General features: G+C 36.2%; 2 pseudogenes; both read right to left on the bottom strand.

Annotated features, from left to right (window-relative positions):
• Positions 1-5598: 5598 nt before the first annotated feature.
• LOC118753793 lies at positions 5599-10001 on the bottom strand (annotated as a pseudogene).
• Positions 10002-10123: 122 nt separating this feature from the next.
• On the bottom strand, positions 10124-12847 carry LOC118753792 (annotated as a pseudogene).
• Between the last annotated feature and the right edge of the window lie 5896 nt (positions 12848-18743).

Below are 18743 nucleotides of genomic sequence, written 5' to 3'. Positions count from 1 at the left end.
AAAAAATTACTAACCGATTTTTAAAAGGTTGGTATCGTTGTAAAGGCGAATAAACCCCCTTTCTTCTGATATGCATATTTGTATACTTCGCATATAAAAATTTGAGAAAAACACTTAAAAGGAAAAAATATAAATTTTTTCTTATAAAAAATATTTTAAACAAAAAAATTACTAATTAGTAATACAATTGAATACTTTATTTAAATAAAATAGAAAATAATCTTTAATTTTTATATATAACCTGTTATGTAAACAATTAAAAACCATGGTGTTACATATACTTTTGCTTTATTTTTTACAGGGCTGTGGGTGAAAAGAACAAATTAACACTTAAAACGCTATAAATTATTTGGTTTATTTAAATACGGTATTAAATTGTATTACTAATTAGTAATTTTTTTGTGAATTTTTTTTTATATGAAAAAACTGGTACTTTTTCCTTTTAAGTGTTCTTTTCTCTAATATTTATATACGAAGTGCCAACGATGCCAATTTTTTAAACATCGGTGAGTAATTTTTTTGTTTAAAATATTTTTTGATAAAAAAAGTTATTTTTTCCTTTTAAGTGTTTTTTCTCAAATTTTTATTCACGAGGTATATAAATATGCAATACGCCTTTACAACGATACCAATTTTTTGGGAATCGGTTAGTAATTTTTTTGATTAAAATATTTTTTTTTTTTTACAAAAAAAGGTACATTTTCCTTTAAATGTGTTTTTTCTCAAATTTTTATATACAAAGTATACAAATATGCATATCACAAGAAAGGGGGTTAAGTCACCTTTACAACGATCCTTTAAAAATCAGTTCAACATTTTCTGAAACATTAAGTTTTTAATTTTTCGAAGATCTGACCTTTGACCCGTTGTAGCACCTACAATATAAGTTCTCACAAAAAAGTTGTATACCATATACATAAATAAGAGAAAAATGCGGACCACATCTGCATTTTTATTTTTTTTGAGAGAACTTACTTTTTTTATTCAATCTAGTACAAAGTTATTGAAGAAAATATTTGTAAAAAAAAATTGTTAGATCTTTTCTGTTTTTGACATTTGTCACAGCGCGCATGCATCGTGAACTATGCACGCTCAACGCCTATGCTCGCAACGTGTTCACTAGAAAGCACGGACAGGAGCAACTAACTAATTGGCTCATATTTCCGACTATTAACGTAACCGCATATAATAATGATGGTATTTACAGTATTTTTAAGGCATTTTTAGGTTAAGTTTTGCGTCGGAGTTATGTGTTAAAATAATCCTATTAATTTCATTTTTTTTGGAGTTCACACACAACATTACTACCAGGTAACATACAAAAAAGGGAAAATAGGCAGGAAAAGGTACTTGAAGGCAAAATAAGGTACTAAATAAAGACAAAAACCGAAAAATAATCAAAAAATACATTTATTTTAGAAATGTTTATTTTACAAGTAAACAGATAAAATTATGAACTGCATACGTAGCTTAATTATATCAAAAATTTGTACTTTTAATCTTTGACTATTTTCTACATTTGAGTTTTTTTAACTTGCAAAACTTTAATCTCTATAGTTGTAGTAACATTGAACCACAAGATGCATTTTGAAGTTTTCTGGCAGAATTTTTATTAGATGTTCGCGAAGAAAAGCCTTAAATGTACTGAACGTGCGCTCGACGTGACTTGATACAAGTGGCGCCCAAATTAAAAAATATGGAACGTTCAAAACTTTCATATTATTAGGAATAAGGGATTGCCCTTTACAATTAAAGTTAGTAAGGGCGAATATCTTAAAAAAGGCAACTTTGGATATGTATATATGGAATCAGGGAAAGCTAAATCGTGGTTATTCTTAATCGAATATAATCTCTCCCTTTAGCTGAAATAATAAAATTATAGTTTAAAAAACTAAAACCTCCCTATTATAATTGCCATTCGTATTGTCATCAGATATGTAACTTGCGAATAGAGAGAAAAAAGGGTATTTCCATAAAATCCGTTCCCTGATTATTACAAACATATGCGGAAAAATTCGGAGTTATATATGCATCGGTGCACTTTTTATTGCATTTTTAACGCGTTTTTGAGGTTAGGTTTATATGGGAGGTATGCTTTAAAATAAATCGATTTCGCCAATTTTTTATATTTTTTTGTCTCCATAAATGTTGCACACGGAACATTGAGGTTATCCGCCGACTCCTTCTAGTTTTCTAAAAAAAAATGTATGGGACTGTACCACTGTGCGACGTTAAACACTTGAACAATCACAAAAAAAAATTATTTTCACGTTGCGTGCGCGCTGTGACAAATGTTGCTGTAAGTAATAAACAGAAAAATTTAAAAAATTTTTTTTCAGAAATATTTTCTTGAATAAATGCAGTTTTCGAAAATATAAACGAAATGGAAAACACTCATTGAGAACATATTTTTAATGCAACACGAATATTTATAATGTTTAAATAAAAAAAAAAAATATTTTTTTCTAAATTATAAAAAGGTTTTTTTTAAGCTCTAATGTCACTACGCTTACAAAAAACATTTCATCAATTTTCGTCAAATACTTTAAGAAAAATGAGTTGAAAAAAAGGTTGCTTACAAATATATTTGTTTATAAAAACTTTAAAAATAAAAATTTTTCAAAAAAAATTCTCAGAATCCCTTTCACATCTATAAACCTCTACCCATACAAATTCGAACTTGACAGAAATCCGAGGTCCAGTTGAGAAATTTTCACCCATATATCCCTACCAAGCTCCAGTACTCTACCATGAACACTTCCAGAGATATGCAGTATGAAAAATTAGGTTTTTATAGGAGGTGCCACGCCTTCTTTACTTAGCGGTGTGAAATGCACTTAACAACCTGTTCCCCGCGCCCATTTTCTAAATTGATTTTATATATCTCCATACCAAGTTCTAACTAGTACCCTACCATGAACGCCTCCATAGATATGCGGCATGAAAAATTCGATTTTCCAATAACATTAATTGTTTCCATGAGTATGCGATTGAGTTCACATATTTCCAAATATACACAAAAAATTTCATACAAATCGGTTAGCCGTTTCGGAGGAGTTGACCACAAATACCGTGACATGTAGTGATGGCGAAAAAATCCAATAATCGATTAATCGGTTAATTGTTGATTAATAGAAAGCATTCGATTATTAATAACAAATAATCGTAGGAAATTAACCGATTAATCGGTCATTTCGATTAAATCGAGAATAAATAAATATCATTTCATAAGTTATAAAAACTGGCCATTTTATTAAAGGATACATTTCTTGTAAAATTGTGGAAACTTACGCTATGATTCGGTGCGTAAACAATCGAGAAGACTATGAAAATAAGAAATAAAAAGTTGGAAGGTAGCATACCAATACACCCCATGTCAAAATTATAAACCCATCCCAAATTGGCAAATTTTAAGAATTAAACTTTTTGTTATTTAATTTGAGTAATTTTTATAAAAATGTGTGAATTTTTTTAACAAAACACGTATGAATCCAAGATCAGACTTTGTGTAATATTCAAAAAATTCAATAAACATTCGTAAAAATTTCGAGTTTTTTAATTAGATTCCTTCTTTCTGGTTGTACTATAAAAGATCTCAGATCTTATTGTACTAATGTTTTAGCAAATAAAATGAAATGAAATGAGGATTTGGTGTATGCAGTTCTGTAGCCCCTTCAATATTAGTATAATAAAATGTAAATTTTTTGCCGCCGGTGTTGTATATTTTTTTCCATAAAAAAATTTTCAAGGATTTCATATGAAAAAAGACGATCAAAAGCTTCAACTGAAAAAAATGTTTGATTACGTAATTTTGATGTTTACATTTTTGCGTGAGTCAAGGAGTAAATTTTTAATGGTTTCTTTTCGGTTAATTTGAAAATTATTCGGTTAATCGTTCGATTAAATGAACGGAAAATTTTGATACAATTTAGTCGTTAACCGAAAGAAAATAACCGTTTATAATCGGTTTTTCGATTAATCGTGCCATATCTAGTGACATGAGATTGTATTCGAATGGTGGCAACCCTATGCAAATATTTTTGTTTTAAGTGTTTTCATACATTCGCAGTTCGCGGCTATTTAAATTAATTTTTTTTTTTTTGTAATTCAGATATCTGGCAATACCGGTTTTTAAACTTTTTTCTTTACAAACCTTCTACAGACATAGAGAAACAAAATGAAATAAAAACGAAGCAAATTCGTTGAGCTGTTCTTGAGTTATGCGATAACAAACGAACAGCAATTCATTTTTATATGTAAAGATTTTTTCGAGTGGTGGCAACCCTATTCAATTTTTTTCTTTTATTTAATTTGTTTATGCAATTATTAACATTATTGCGGCTTATGTAATTTTTTTTTTTGATATTTGAAATATGTGGCAACACCGGTTTTCCAATTTTTCGAATATTGCTAATTTTTGGGCAAAGTCTGAAACTTTTACATTCATGGTCTTTGTTAGATATCGAGGTAACTTGCATAAAATAATAATAAACATTAAATAACGCCAAAGAATGCTAAAATGTCTTTCCAATTTATATTTTTGCCACTGTATCTACAACTTATATTTTTCGTATCTATTGGGGGATTTTTTTGTAGGAATTAGTATATTTTTTATAATTTCACTAAATTCAAGTTAGAACCGCTTCAGAAAAAGAAAATAATAACTGAAGAAATAATTAAATAAGTGATTTTTAAACACAAAGCAAAACTGACTTCAATTCTAATATAAAATTTTTGATAACCGTTAATTTCTTAATGATGAAATGACCGGACCTACACCAAACTAGTACCGGACCACCTCTGAGGTTCCGCCTTTCCTTTAGAAAAAATAATTATAGAAATCTGTTAAGGATGTCTAAAATTTTGCGATAGTATACATAAAAAATTTTCTGACGAATTGATAACCTCCTTTTTAAAAAAAATTTACAGAAGAATGATAGACTCCAATAAAGCGTGAGAGTACCAGTTTGACAGATTAAAACATAACCAAAGATCATCGAAAATAAGGATGCTGGCTATGTTTAAGGCTCCCTTATATTCTATGTTCTTTGTGATAACGATAGTGCTGTCACGTTTGTACGAAAAATTATTTTTGGGCCGGAGTACAAGGAAACTCTAATTAAATCAATAAATACAACACTGAAATTCGGCACTTAACCGGTACAAATATCAAAAATCGGGACACTTGTACGTCCCGACTTTTAAAAAATATTCTGCGGGACGATTTCCTTAAAATCGGTACTGTCTCGCCAAAAACGGGAAGAATGGCCACCGTAGGCATACATCAAAATTTGACTAAAAAAAAAAATCCTTCATAATTTCATGAATACTTAACAATAAAAAATAAAAATAAAGTAATTTAACAATTTCGTGAACTGGTAACATTCTCCGAGACTTTGGAGAAAATCTATCGCCGCCATTTTGAGAAATTGCATTCCATACGTCAATCGCGATTTTCCCAAAACCTGCCGAAAGTAACACACGACAGTATTTTATCCAGGCGACGATATCCTTATACATATAGCGCTTTCCAATATTTATTTTTTTAGAAATAATTTTTTAGAAATACTACTATAGGTTAAAAGTACAAACTAGAAATTCCTTTATTTATGTATATACATACATATTTAAATCGTTATCTTGGCTATCGGAGATATACATATACATCATTTTTTACAACATTGTGACATTTACAAAAACGCCGTTACATTAATAAAAACTTAAATAAGTTGGCTGAACATTTCACCAACCGGAGTCCATCAAAGTTTAAACATAGTGTAAACGAATGGATATTGCAACACAACGCTTCCGGTGTTGAAAATTTAAATAGTAAATTGTTTGACCTCACGACGTAGCTGTCAAACATGAGCTGCATTCGTGACACTATTATTATTCTATTTTCTGCATTCTTGCTTATGAGTCCCTTTGATAAATTCTATTTAGTATTTGTAAGAAGATCTCATGTGGTATGTCAAGTGAGCTTTGTTGAATGTGCGTTTTTATCAAATTGTATTTTTCTTCCTCGTATATGGCGTATAAGCTGGCAATGTCTAATTCTTCGTAAAGTTGCTTTACACGCGCGATTTTCTCTGGATCTGAAATGGATGGAAATTCGTTTTAAAGTCCTACATTGAATAGAGATATGATAATTGCATTTTTAATGCCCCACACCCACCATTTTTCCCATAGCACTCCTCCATTATAGCTTTTTGTTCGGCACTAGCACGCTGCATGCAAACCACCGCTAACCAGGAACACTTGTTGTCCTGTATATCTGTGCCGATTTTACCAGTAATGTCGGAATTTCCAAAACAATCGAGAAAGTCGTCCTGCACTTGAAATAAGTGACCCATTTCCAAAAGAATGGTTTTGGATTGGCGGAAAATCTCGCGATCTTTAACGCTGCCGAAAAAATAAGCTTTTTATGAAATGAAAAAAATAAGGATGTACATGTTTTGCACTCACCCCGCCAAATGCAAAGCCAATGCTACAGGCAAATAGAAAGTATAATATGCAGTTTTATTCGCAACAATGGAGTCGTATTTGTCCATAGTGAAGGTGCTGACATTTTTATTGGCATTTAACAAATCCAAAGATTGACCACAAGTTGTAATGAAAGTTATTTGATGGAAAAGTTCTAGCAGATCAACATAACAAGCTAAATGGCGGAATTTTTTACGTAGCAATTCAAAGATTCCATTCTCAATCATCAGCGCATCATTGATGGCAATTAAGCCAACTTCCTCCAATTTGTGCCAACACAACTGGCCGCGTCGCGTAGTGCTGTTGTCCATGATGTCATCAGAAATGATGAAGAAACATTGCAGCTATCAAACCAAATAAATAAATATTGGTATGTAGTAGTCGAGGTGGTTCGATTATGGCATTAAAAATTGCATTAAAGCAAAGTGTGCAGTGTGATTACATACGAGCTGAAATACCTACCATTTCAACACACCAGCCGAGATATTGCGCCAATTTTATATTTTCGGGTGTGAGGTCATCGGGTTTGACTAAATTTTTTATACGTTAAAACGGTGAGTAGACCACGGTTCTTCTTGCCAAGTGGCACATTGTACTCTAGGGCCTGGAATAAACGAAACAAATTTTAACTGTTTCTGTAAGGTATATACGAGTGTAACTATTAGTAATACCTTTGTGAACCAGGTCGCAGCTTCATGTGTTTTGTAACTTTTAGCTACTTCGGACAGCTCGCGCACAACATCTGTAAAAGCAGAATCCATAATTAGGAATTTTTATTTAAAGTTTAGCGCGAGTACTGAACAGCTTCATCGTAGTACGAATAATAAACAGTGGAAATCCATGTGCGGGCTTTTACAGTTAAATATGCATCTGTTTCTTTGAAATAGTAAGCCAATTGAGTTAAAATCAGGAAAACACATTTGCATTAAAATACGAATGCCTATAAACTTATTATACTAAATACAAAGAAATGCAAATATTTGCTCTTTTCTTGAACCCAAGCCTGCGATCGTTTAAACTTATTGTATGAAATAAACAAAATATAGCAAGTGTGGCAGATAAAAAAAGGCTTTATATTTTTTTACTAACCTGGAAATACGGCCATGAAGTCACGACTTTCCTCCTTTGATATTGTTACACGTCCAGCTATTGGCACTGAATGATTCGTTAGTGTTGATAAAGTGCTATAAAGGAGAAAAAAGTGCAAAATAAACAAAGGCATGAATATATCAATACATTACAGTAGCAAGTGAACAACATAAATACTCCCTACATAAATCGAATGATCTGTATTTATGTATATGCATTCAGCCAATATCTGCCAGTAAACCAATTTTTTTTTTGTACTAAAATACACATAATTTTTGGTGTACCATAATTTATTTACTGACAAATTGAGAAGCACTAAATAAATTACCATTCTTGTATTTAATATGTATTTAAGCCTTGCCCAAATGTGTAAACGGTTACATCACTTTTACTGTTATTACATGGGTTTGATTTTTTATTTGTATTGTAATGAAATTTGTTTAAAACCTAGCCGTATACTTGCATAATATGCAAACAAGCATGAAAGAGTTTCGATACAGGTATATACATACATACATATAAAGGTATTGTCACTGAAATGAAAAAAGTGGTGAGTAATAATTTTTTTTATATAAAATGATGTAGGTATTTTTAATTCGATGAAATCCAATCATATCAATCAAAAAGGGAATTTTGATTTTTTATAAGTTATGCCTTTTTGCTTTTCAGTGCATATATTTGTTACGTCTATTTGCATTTCAGTTGACAATATGTGCATATGGGTTTATGTATGAATGTCCATAGTTAAAGTACGAGTTAGGTTGTAGAGGAAAAGTTAAGGCAGAATCAAAAATGGGAATATGATAAAAGCATCATATATTTTTGAAAGCGGAGACACTATAAAAATCATTCCATGTCGTTGGTATGCGAAGAATCTTTTTGAATTGGCTTTAAGATGCAAGATTTATATGCCATAGTTGGGTATGTAAAAAAAACCTATGTAAATTATACTCACGCTTAGTAAGCTATTTATAGCACTCATTAGTAAATAGTGAGTATATGTATGCATGTACACATACATAATTATACAAGAATCTATGGAAATAAGTATGCCAATGAAATTATAATGTAAGCAAGTCAGCGACCCGTAAAGAGCAGTACTTGCATGTAATGCAGTGAACTCTTAGCGGAATGCGAAGAACCATCCTATTTTGAGGTATTAAGAGTCCACTTATACGTTGAAAAACTTTGCATTGCTGATTTCATAGATTGGGAAAATATTAGGTCAATTCATCTAAACGCGTAATCTCGTAACCAAGTAAACCTTGTAAACTTACTTAATTTTGTATTCAAAACCGGATTATTTACGAGATTTTTGCGTTACGAGGCATTTACGCTTTTAGATGAATACCCATATTTTTTTCGATAGAATCTAAAGAGTGGATTATGTGTTGATAGGCACACGATTCATATTTTAAATTTATGTGGGACTACTAAACTCTTCATCAGTTTACCATGCAAAGAAGATAGTAGGTAAATAGTCAACTTAGGAGATTAAACATTTATATCCTAGGATGGGTATCAACTCTATACGAAACAGTTTCTTATGAATTTTTAACCGCAAGTTCAATCAATTTCATTATGCATGCTTACGCGGCCTTTTTCTTAACTAAGTATGTATGCTTATGTGTATGTATGCATATGCAAATAATTACGAATGGAATTTGTGATTTACCAGCTAACTTTAGAAATGGCGTCAATACTGTTAAGTGGCCTGGAATTGTACGTTATGCAGGAAAGTAACTTATCCTGCCGCGTTTAAAAATGTTCAAGCATTGGCGCTTTAACTAGACCATTGTATCATAGAATATTTATATAATAAACAAATATGCATGCAACATTTTTGATAAGAATTGGTATCCTCCCCCGACATGCAGGTTTTACAATAGGGGTATTCTCTGAGTCTTGCAAAGCCCTTGCATGGTGCACAGATTGCACGGTAAAAACCGGTTTTCGTATGGGACAGCTTTGCAAACCGTGCAATACGTGCACGGTGCAAGGGCTTTGCAAGACTCAGAGAATACCCCTAATTTATTTTTATATAATCCCCAAGACAAAAATGTAGACACCAAATTACTCTTACCGTTCATATCTTTTCAACAATTTGTGCTCATGCGGCGCTTTCAAAGCTAATTTCTGTGTATTGTGCTTTGTTTCCCAATGATAATGGATTCCATTGCTGATGCCATTGTTGCTGCTGCTACTATTGGTGGCGCTCGCTGATGTGATTGCATTTACACTGGACCGCAATTGTGACCATTTTCGCGTGAGTGAAAACATTTTCTTCGTTGATCGTGTATTCAATAATGAAAGAAAGATGTGTACAATTAAAATTTTTTAAAAATCGATTTCTTTATTAAAATTGAGAGTAGAATCCCATACACTTTCTTTTTCCCATCTAATTATCACTTAAAATAACACAAACTAGTTGAAAAGCAAAAATCAAATAAGCGAAACCAGCTGATTTGCCGTGCAAAGGCTTGCGCCGACGGAATCGAATGTGACGGCGTTGAATTTTCAGCTTTTACCTTTAGGGCTGCCAACAGTTTCGGTATTTCATAAAATTAATTTATGATCATTTTCGCTTATATATAAATAATTGGCCCTTTGCCATTGCCTGCCGAAGGGCGACACGGATGGTCAGTCCATGGATTGAACTTTGGGCCTACCGAGTGGCAGGGCACACTTCTAACCACTCGACCACGGCGACTCCCAGCTCCTTTATCAAGCCCGGTAAGAAATGTCTACGAAATGCTTGCATATTCTGCTTTACTTTATTTTGTTAATATCTTCAAGCGGTGTCGATAGTTTTTAATATACATACACATATTTATGTATGTAGCTTAACTAATTTTAAATGGGTTTACTGTTGACTGACTAAAATAGTTTTTTTTTTTTATAGTTATATAAAAATACATGCGTGCATATGTCTAAAGATCTAAAGTACAGAAATGAAATTAGCGACTATATAATTGTTTGAAAATGTAAGCAAGACATTTAAGGCAAACTTTACGAACTGACTAGAGTAGAAGAGAAGAGTTTATTTTAAAGGTTATAAATTATGATAAAAACACGAAAAAAACATAAAAATATTAAAAATAATTTAGGTGGGTTCTACATGCTTAAACTATTCTTTAACCATATACCTAAAATTTATATATACGCTTGGAAGTTGGGCTTATAATCTAGCTGGAATGAATACACTTCCCGCGATGCCACCTGCTTATTCGATGCCACGAGGAGCACCTTTATTCTTAACACTTGCTTATGCCGTTGTGTATATTTATTTTTGTTCAATCATCAAAGAATAGTATTTCCAGAATACGTTTTTGAACATTTTTGCGACGGTCCTTTGACATTTTTAATAGTTCCGTTGTTACCAATTCACCCAATAGATGCTCGGAACTACGCGCCGGTGTGGGGTTTTGTGGCGTTTGAAACTTATTGAAATTCTGTTGTTGCTGAGGTGTAGTTAGGTTTTGCTGTTGGTGAGGCAGTTGCTGATAAAGCTGAAAGAGGAAGTCGGCATTTGCGGGAAACATGCCTTGTTGTTGTTGTTGGCCACTGTTTGTCGAACCAGAACTGCGTTGCATGGCCGCCGCTGAGGAAGTCGAAGCCGCATTATCGTAATGGTTATTCTGATTATCATTTAATATTGTTTGTGGTTGTAATAAACTACTACTATTATCATCTGAATCATCATCGGTATCGTCAGCGAAGTGTGCGTTAGTGGAATTTGAAGTATTTTGTGAACCAGAGTATGGTTGCTGAGCATGATTGCTGTTATGTGACATACCGGCGACATTTGAATTTAGCTGCACACGTGGCTTTTTCGTATGATGATTACTGCCAGTTGATGAATCTAGTTCATCGTTATTGGTGTCGCCATATGAATTGGTAGCCATTTGATTGGAGGACGATGAGTGGGCTACTGCCTGCTGCGCGCCACTTGGGTTGTGACCTTAAAGATGAGAAAATAACGGATTATTAAGGATTTTGGAAAGACACTGGAATGCATTTACTTGTGCCACTATGATTGTTGCTGTTGACGCCATCTAAAGGAGATGATAATGGTGATTTCATTGAAGATGATGATGACGATATGCCCATACCGCTGCCATTACCATTGTGAGTTACACCATTACCACTCAAGCTGTTTCCTTCTCGATAGTGTTCATTATAGTTTTGAGAGGAATCGGCCATAGCGGCCGCCACTGCAGCAGCTTGATGATGTTGTAGCTGCGTGTGTGATATTTGTTGGAGCTGTTGTGAGGCCACAGCAGCGGCAAAATCGCGAAACATTTGATCGGCTTCAATTTTTACCTGTCCATTTCCATTCTCTGTTGTTGACGCATTTACAGCAGCAGAGCTCAGTGCAGAAATAGGGTGCTGATGATCTGGTTGGTGGTAATGATGTTGTGAGACAGCCGAGCTGCCGAAATGACCCATGTTCTTCATAGACCCATTTGACTTTGAGTCCATATTGAATTCACTGTAGTTGGAACTGTTCACCGAGTGGGGGGGATGTGAGAAAACTTGGCACATTTCGGTATGATTTCCGGGGCTGTATGTGCTGATCAAGGAATTTCATCTTCTCAAGATAGGGACGAGAAAGATGCTCATATACCGGCGGGTCGCCTTGCTTGCGTTGTGATACATAACGTTCCCGCAAGTATTTCCACCGTTTCTTGCAAGTCTCAACTACAGAGAATAGTAAAACTTTGGAGTGAATGAATTCGAATAGAAAATCAATTGCACTTACCATCTGTACGCAATTTAATTGCAATAGTTTGCCATGCCTCATCTTTTGTTTCATACTTCCCCCCGCCTCCACCTGGTCCATTACTACCGTTAAGGTAATATTTTTGACGATTATATATAACTCCATGCTGCCCAACTTCATCAATTAACTGTTCGTCCATCATTTTCTGAGCGTTGAAATCAATTTTTATTTTCGCTTTTGATAAGTTGACGCAACTTTAGTTTCGATCGCTTGCTTCACTATGCTTTTTCTGTGCCTCACACCAATACTTTAATTATCGCTTAATTAAATTTGTTAATTAGGGAGCAGACAATTGCCGACATCACACATCACACGTTGTAAATTCACGTAATAGGAGCTATCAAGGAGAGGACTTTAAACGCATTTCACTAGTAAGGAACATACTCTTTTACATGGACAAAGTATCTTCACTTTATTTAAGTAAAATTCGCAGGTTTAGTGGAATGAAATAAATTAAAAAATGTGGGCTGCAGCAAAAAACCTTTTAATTGTTTGATGACACTTTTGTTTTTTTTTTTATCTTTTTCTGTCTTTTCCCTCTGCTTCGTAAAAATATGGCACAGGCTGACCCAAAATAATAAATTTCAGTTTTTCGATTTTTCTTGTGTGATACATTTCCGAACGCTTTTATGGGATTCAATAATTTCACTTCTCGGAACTGAAGTTATGTAACCATAATTTTATGGTATAACATGAGCGTTAAAATATAAAAGACGATCGCAAAAAATTATAAAATTTTAAAATTCGACTTTTAGGGGAACCAGCTGGCGTGATAGTTCTTGGCCAGATATTGCTCTGAAACATTCCGGTTACGTATACCCGACGGGACAAAAGAGGCCATTGCTTTTGGTTCCTTAACAAGCGGATTTGGCCAATAAATGAGTCCTGCTGTGTATGCCAGAGACGACTACGCCACAACTTCACCTCAGTCAAGTTCAATGCTTGCAACGGGTGGATTCAACTTAGCGTCTGCTCAGATCTACGGACACATCGACCGTAGACCACTTAATTTGTGACCTCCTGCTGCCCTAGTCCGCCTGAGCATCTCAACACAAAAGACCACAGCACCACAACACAACACAATAGACCGAACCACGAGAGACCACGACAGACCACACAACAGACACAACCGCACCACTACCCACATGCCGCGAGATTGGACAAGGGACTACGAGGGCCCGTGTTGCGCTGCACGGGCGCAAGCTCCATTTGCGGCGCCACCCACTACCACTACAGGGCGGCACCCCCGCAAGGAGCGCACGCAGCCTTTAGTGGTTAGGAAACACACGTCCCTCGCTTCAGAGCAAGACCGAGGAGATAACCGTCTTCATGGGGAGGCATGGAATATTTATAGCTGCGGTTCAAGAGCCGAAGTTGCACAGAAATTCAACACTGTTGAATTGCGCCGGATACACTATGCACCGTCAAAATTGCGAGCGAGATAATGGTGGTGGCCTAGCGTTCATCACGCACCACACCGTGCAGTATCGTCTCCAAGCGATGTCAAACTCCAAATATTTAACGTATATATACCCCCTGTCACCAGCTGCCCAGCAGGATATCTCCCAAAAATAGATGCGCTCCTCAGAGGTGAAAACCGTATGGTAATTGGCGACTATAATGCGCTCCACAATCTTTGGCATTCAAGCCTGTCAAATGATCGTAGGGGAACACACTTAGCTGAACACATAGACGATTCGACATTCTGCACAATGAACGACGACGCCCCACCAGGATTATGGGCAGCTGCTGCAGCTCGCCAGACAACAATAGTCAGCGCTGGTCTGATAAACAGCATATCATGGCGACCTGTGCTGTCCTTGGCATCAGACTATCTGCGCATAGTCATCTCGATCGATAAATCAGCCGACTTTGCTTCCGCGGAACACCGGACATATATCAGCTTCACCAAAGCTGATTGGAAAGGCTTCGCGGAATTTACTGAAAGCACTATCGTTGCCTTGCCCACACCAACTGACGTTCACCTAGGTGAACGTAAGTTCCGCAGGGTTGTCACTGCTGCAGCAGCTCGCTTCGTACCAACCGGTTGCATAATGGACCCCCGTCCAACTTTCCTCTTGAAGTGGCTGTTCTAGCCGATGAGCGTGACAACATTCGTCAGGCCGATCCCGGACATTCCCGCATCAGGGATCTCAAAACGGAGATTCGGCAGCTTGTGAACGTGTATAAGCGGGAGGTCACTGTCCAATCCGACAAAGTGCGACGACAGAGTCGAAATATATTTCCGGACCCGGAGCGATTCGTGAGCTATTTTAGCCGGAAAATTTATACTGCATCCTCCGGTGGACAAAGCCAGACATCGAGAACCAGAAGACCGCACAAACTGCCAACAACAAGTGCGCCTCTTATATTCACCGGTGGTGAAGTACAGGTAGCCATCCGGAAGGCGAAAGCCGCCAAAGCTATGGGCCCCGACGGAATATGTATCTTGATGCTGAAAAATTTGGGTCCTGCGTGAGTAGCGTACCTAGCGAGGTCCTCAATCTGTCAATGGCCACTCTCGTCATTCCAGACATCTGAAAGACAGGGAAAGTGATGCTACTGCTCAAGCCGAGGAAACCAGCCAACAAAGGAGTCTTATCGTCCGATAACACTTCTATCCCCGGTATCGAAGACACTAGAGGCCTTGCTACTAAGCAGGGGGTTTTTCCCCACTACTGTTTAGCTTTTATATTTCCAAGCTCCCTCAGCCACCAGAGGCAGTCTCGATTGCCTCCTGACGATTGTTCGATAATGGCGTCTGGGAATGGAATTAATGACTTGTGCTCGAAAGTAAACGGGTATCTCTCCGAGCTTTCTCTCGTCTTCACTGCTAGGAGTCTAACCCTCTCCCCAACATAATCCTCTGCGATCTTATCTACCACCTGGGCGAAGGTCAGTCTGCTCTCCTTCTCTGCGCACGCAACCGCAATTGTCAACAAAGTACAGAGCCGCAACAAGGTCCTCAAGTCGCTATCCGGCAGTACCTGGGGCAAAGACAAAACAACGTCGCTGGCAACATACAAGGCAATTGCCGGGCCGGTTCTAAATTACGCAGCACCAGTGTGGTCGCCGGGGACAAGTAGGATGCAGTAGATGAAGCTACAGACTGCACAAAACACTGCACTACGGATAGCGACCTGAGGTCTTCTGATGTCGCCACAACACCACCTACACTACGAGGTGAAAATGCTCCAAATAAAGGAGCACAAACAATGCTCTATAGGCAATTGTTAGTAGGGAGCCACAGACGTGGACACACGAACAGACACCGGCATGTCAAAAGGCTTCTATATGAACTGACTGACGAAGTCCAGAGGGAAAAGCACCAGAAGCAACCTGTGGACCTATGAGCATATCGACAGGCCCTGAGCAGTATTCACAGGGTGTCAGTCTCAAGTTACGTAGACTCCAGACCTGTGAATGCCATTCTGGGTACACAACCACCTGACATAGACGAGACGGAGCTTCGTCTGCCTCGGGAGCCTCGCTTTGGCTACTGCAGCAGGTTGAACTCATACCTGAGTAGATTAGATGCAGATGTGCCAAATGAGTGTGTGGCATGCGGAGAGACACCCTACGATTCGAAAGATCTCTTCCTATTCCCGGAAAACCCAACGCAACTTACGCCTATTCCCCTATAGAGGGTGCACGCTTCTTGGGTCTTCCGTTAGTTGAGCTTGACGACAACGACTAAGATACTAACTGATCTGTGCGGGGTTGTTGTAGAAGCTACATCAACAACAAAAACCCCTTATCAATTTGATTCAATCCTAGCCTGTCTGTAGAAGTTAATCTACTCAAATTCTTTTCGTAAATTTTATTGGAAATAAACTTGGTAAAACTCAGCTGAAACAATTTTCAAGCTCAAATATTTGTATCTAAAACCACATCAACCCATGCTAAAATTTAACCATTCTTTGTCCATGGATTGAGCTTGTCGAATACCCTTTCGTATTTGTGAGGCTGAATATATATAGAATGTAGTAATATTTAGAATGGCTTGTTATGCGACTATTTTGCAAGCTTCTCTTCCGACACTCCTTAAGTCTAAAAGCTTCTTAGACCTTTCAATGGTAGGTATTTCCAAAAAATTTATTGGCTATGTGACAAGCACTAACCTTACTCTGCTAAGGCCGGCATCTTGTTGTAGAGGCTCAGCCGATTCGGTTCTGACCTTTAGGATGGGTTCCCTTCGTTCAACAACATCAGGTGGGATGGTTCTAGGCTAAATTGATGCGATGAAATCGTGGAGGTAAAAGTCGTCAATGAGAATAGAAGAAGCTAAGACGATCTCACATGATAGCAGCATCCCTCCCAATGTAGAAAGTATGCAGCCAGAATTCATACCTACAGGTCGACTCTGAATTGACGGAAGGACTTGACAAGCGCATGCTCGAATTAGACGGCAGGAGAGCGATCGGCAGATACTTAGAAACCGTCACCACTCCATTGGCGCCTTGGCAAGTGTTCACTTGAAGGTTTTCATCGGATAATCTAGGCATTGTACTGTTTTAGGAGCCGTGGCTCTACAGAGGTAAAGTTAGAGGTTTAAATGAGCCAAATAACTATCTAATATGGGATCTCTCGCACGCTCTGGCGTAGTGCTAAGAGATAATTTCCCATAGTCATAGATGAAAGTTAAAGCTCATTCTTTTTAAAATAAAGTTTTAAGTTTCGAATAGATGTTTAAGTTGTGTCAAAATCATAGACATCTTAGAAACAGCCTTTTGTTAAGATGAGTGAGAACAGAGTTATCCATATGAAGAGAAGAGAAAGTCGTGGGTTCGAATCCCACTGCCAGGAATAAATTGGGTACATCTTTTTTTGTTCTTTTAAATAGTATTTAAATTGCTTTATGTAATTATTATTGTTGTGACCAATTTAATTAAAATTAAATGAAAAAAAATTTATTAACTTGAGATAATTATGTGAAATACCATAAACAAAAAAAGATAATAAAAAAATATAATAAAATAAAATAATGTTTATTATCACAAAAAAGGAAAATTAAAAAAAAAAAATATTGTTTGGACTCGCTCGGATTGAGGACCGAACCTGGGTGCTATTGCGTTTACTACTTCAGCAGCAAAACGAAACTTAGAACCTTATTTTACTGTTTTTAAATCACAATCACCTCATTTTAAAGTTAAAACCAGGGATGTTGCGAATATGTTCATTCGTATTCGTTATGCGAATGATTCGCATCATTCTACACATTCGCATTGTCATCAAAGTCTGTCTAACCAGGGTGCGGACAATAACCGGCAAACAAGCAACATCGATGGGCCTTCAACAAGTAGGTACTGCTAAGTCTTATAAGCAAGCTAGAAATAATTTTAGATTCCTCCAGCGAAAGCGAAGGCTCGGATGTAGAATCTGAAGATTTAAAAAATGTGAAATTAAAGCTCAATTGAAGGCGTATCTTAGAGAAAACTAGCTCATCTCGGTGAAAATCCTCCCGATTGGTGGAAAACTAAAATAAAATATGTACGACAAATTGACAAATCTGGCCCACAAATATTTGAGCCCTCCACCCGCCAATGTGGCAAGTGAGCAATTGTTCAGTGCAGCCGGCCTTGTATACGAGCAAAATTATCATATTTTATATTATGTCCCTTTTGAACTTTGACTACTAGATTAAAACACTGTATAGGTTAAGCACCTATTCAATGTTTTAATAATTTACACAATTTTGAAGTAGTGAAAACGATGACTTAAGTTGATTATTGCTTTTTTAATGTTATTCCTAACATTCGCATTCGCACATTCGAATTCGCATTCATGATGTGAAAAATATGGCATTCGAAACATCCCTAGTTAAAACTGGAGTTTTGACATAAAATTCACTTTAAGTTGACTATGAAAAAAATTAAAATGGTGATTATTATAAAACAGGACTTCAAGCGTTAAAACCTTTTTCTTCGCTATGACTACGGGCTAATAGTAATCAATCTTTTGGATTAAAAAATTCCTAGTCAATATTTGGTGATGGTTCACACGAAGCAGACAATATCAGTAATTCCAGCGGATGCTAATAAGCTGCTACGAGAGAGACACTCATTCTAATCATATCAACGAGTACAATACATCAAATACAAACAAGAGTTTCGTTATACATATATATAATCATTTTATTATACTAATTAGGTACATTTAAGGTACTACTTTTAATTAATTATAAAATTTGTCTAATTATCCTAATTATATCTAGCACTAAATTCAATAAATCCTGATTAAGCACAGCTAAACTGTGCGCAGGCTCATCGTTTTATTTGAGTTTGCTGGATCCCATTGTACGCCCACGACATGCCGATCCCCCAACACGCTTTTATCTGTAAAAATATTTTATTAAGTAAAAATAACAAGTAAACCAAATGCACACATA

This window comes from Rhagoletis pomonella, unplaced genomic scaffold (genome assembly GCF_013731165.1).
Source record: "Rhagoletis pomonella isolate Grant_MI unplaced genomic scaffold, Rhpom_1.0 Rhpom_scaffold_02855, whole genome shotgun sequence".
NCBI lineage: Eukaryota > Metazoa > Arthropoda > Insecta > Diptera > Tephritidae > Rhagoletis > Rhagoletis pomonella.
This window is presented reverse-complemented; position numbering and strand designations above follow the sequence as displayed.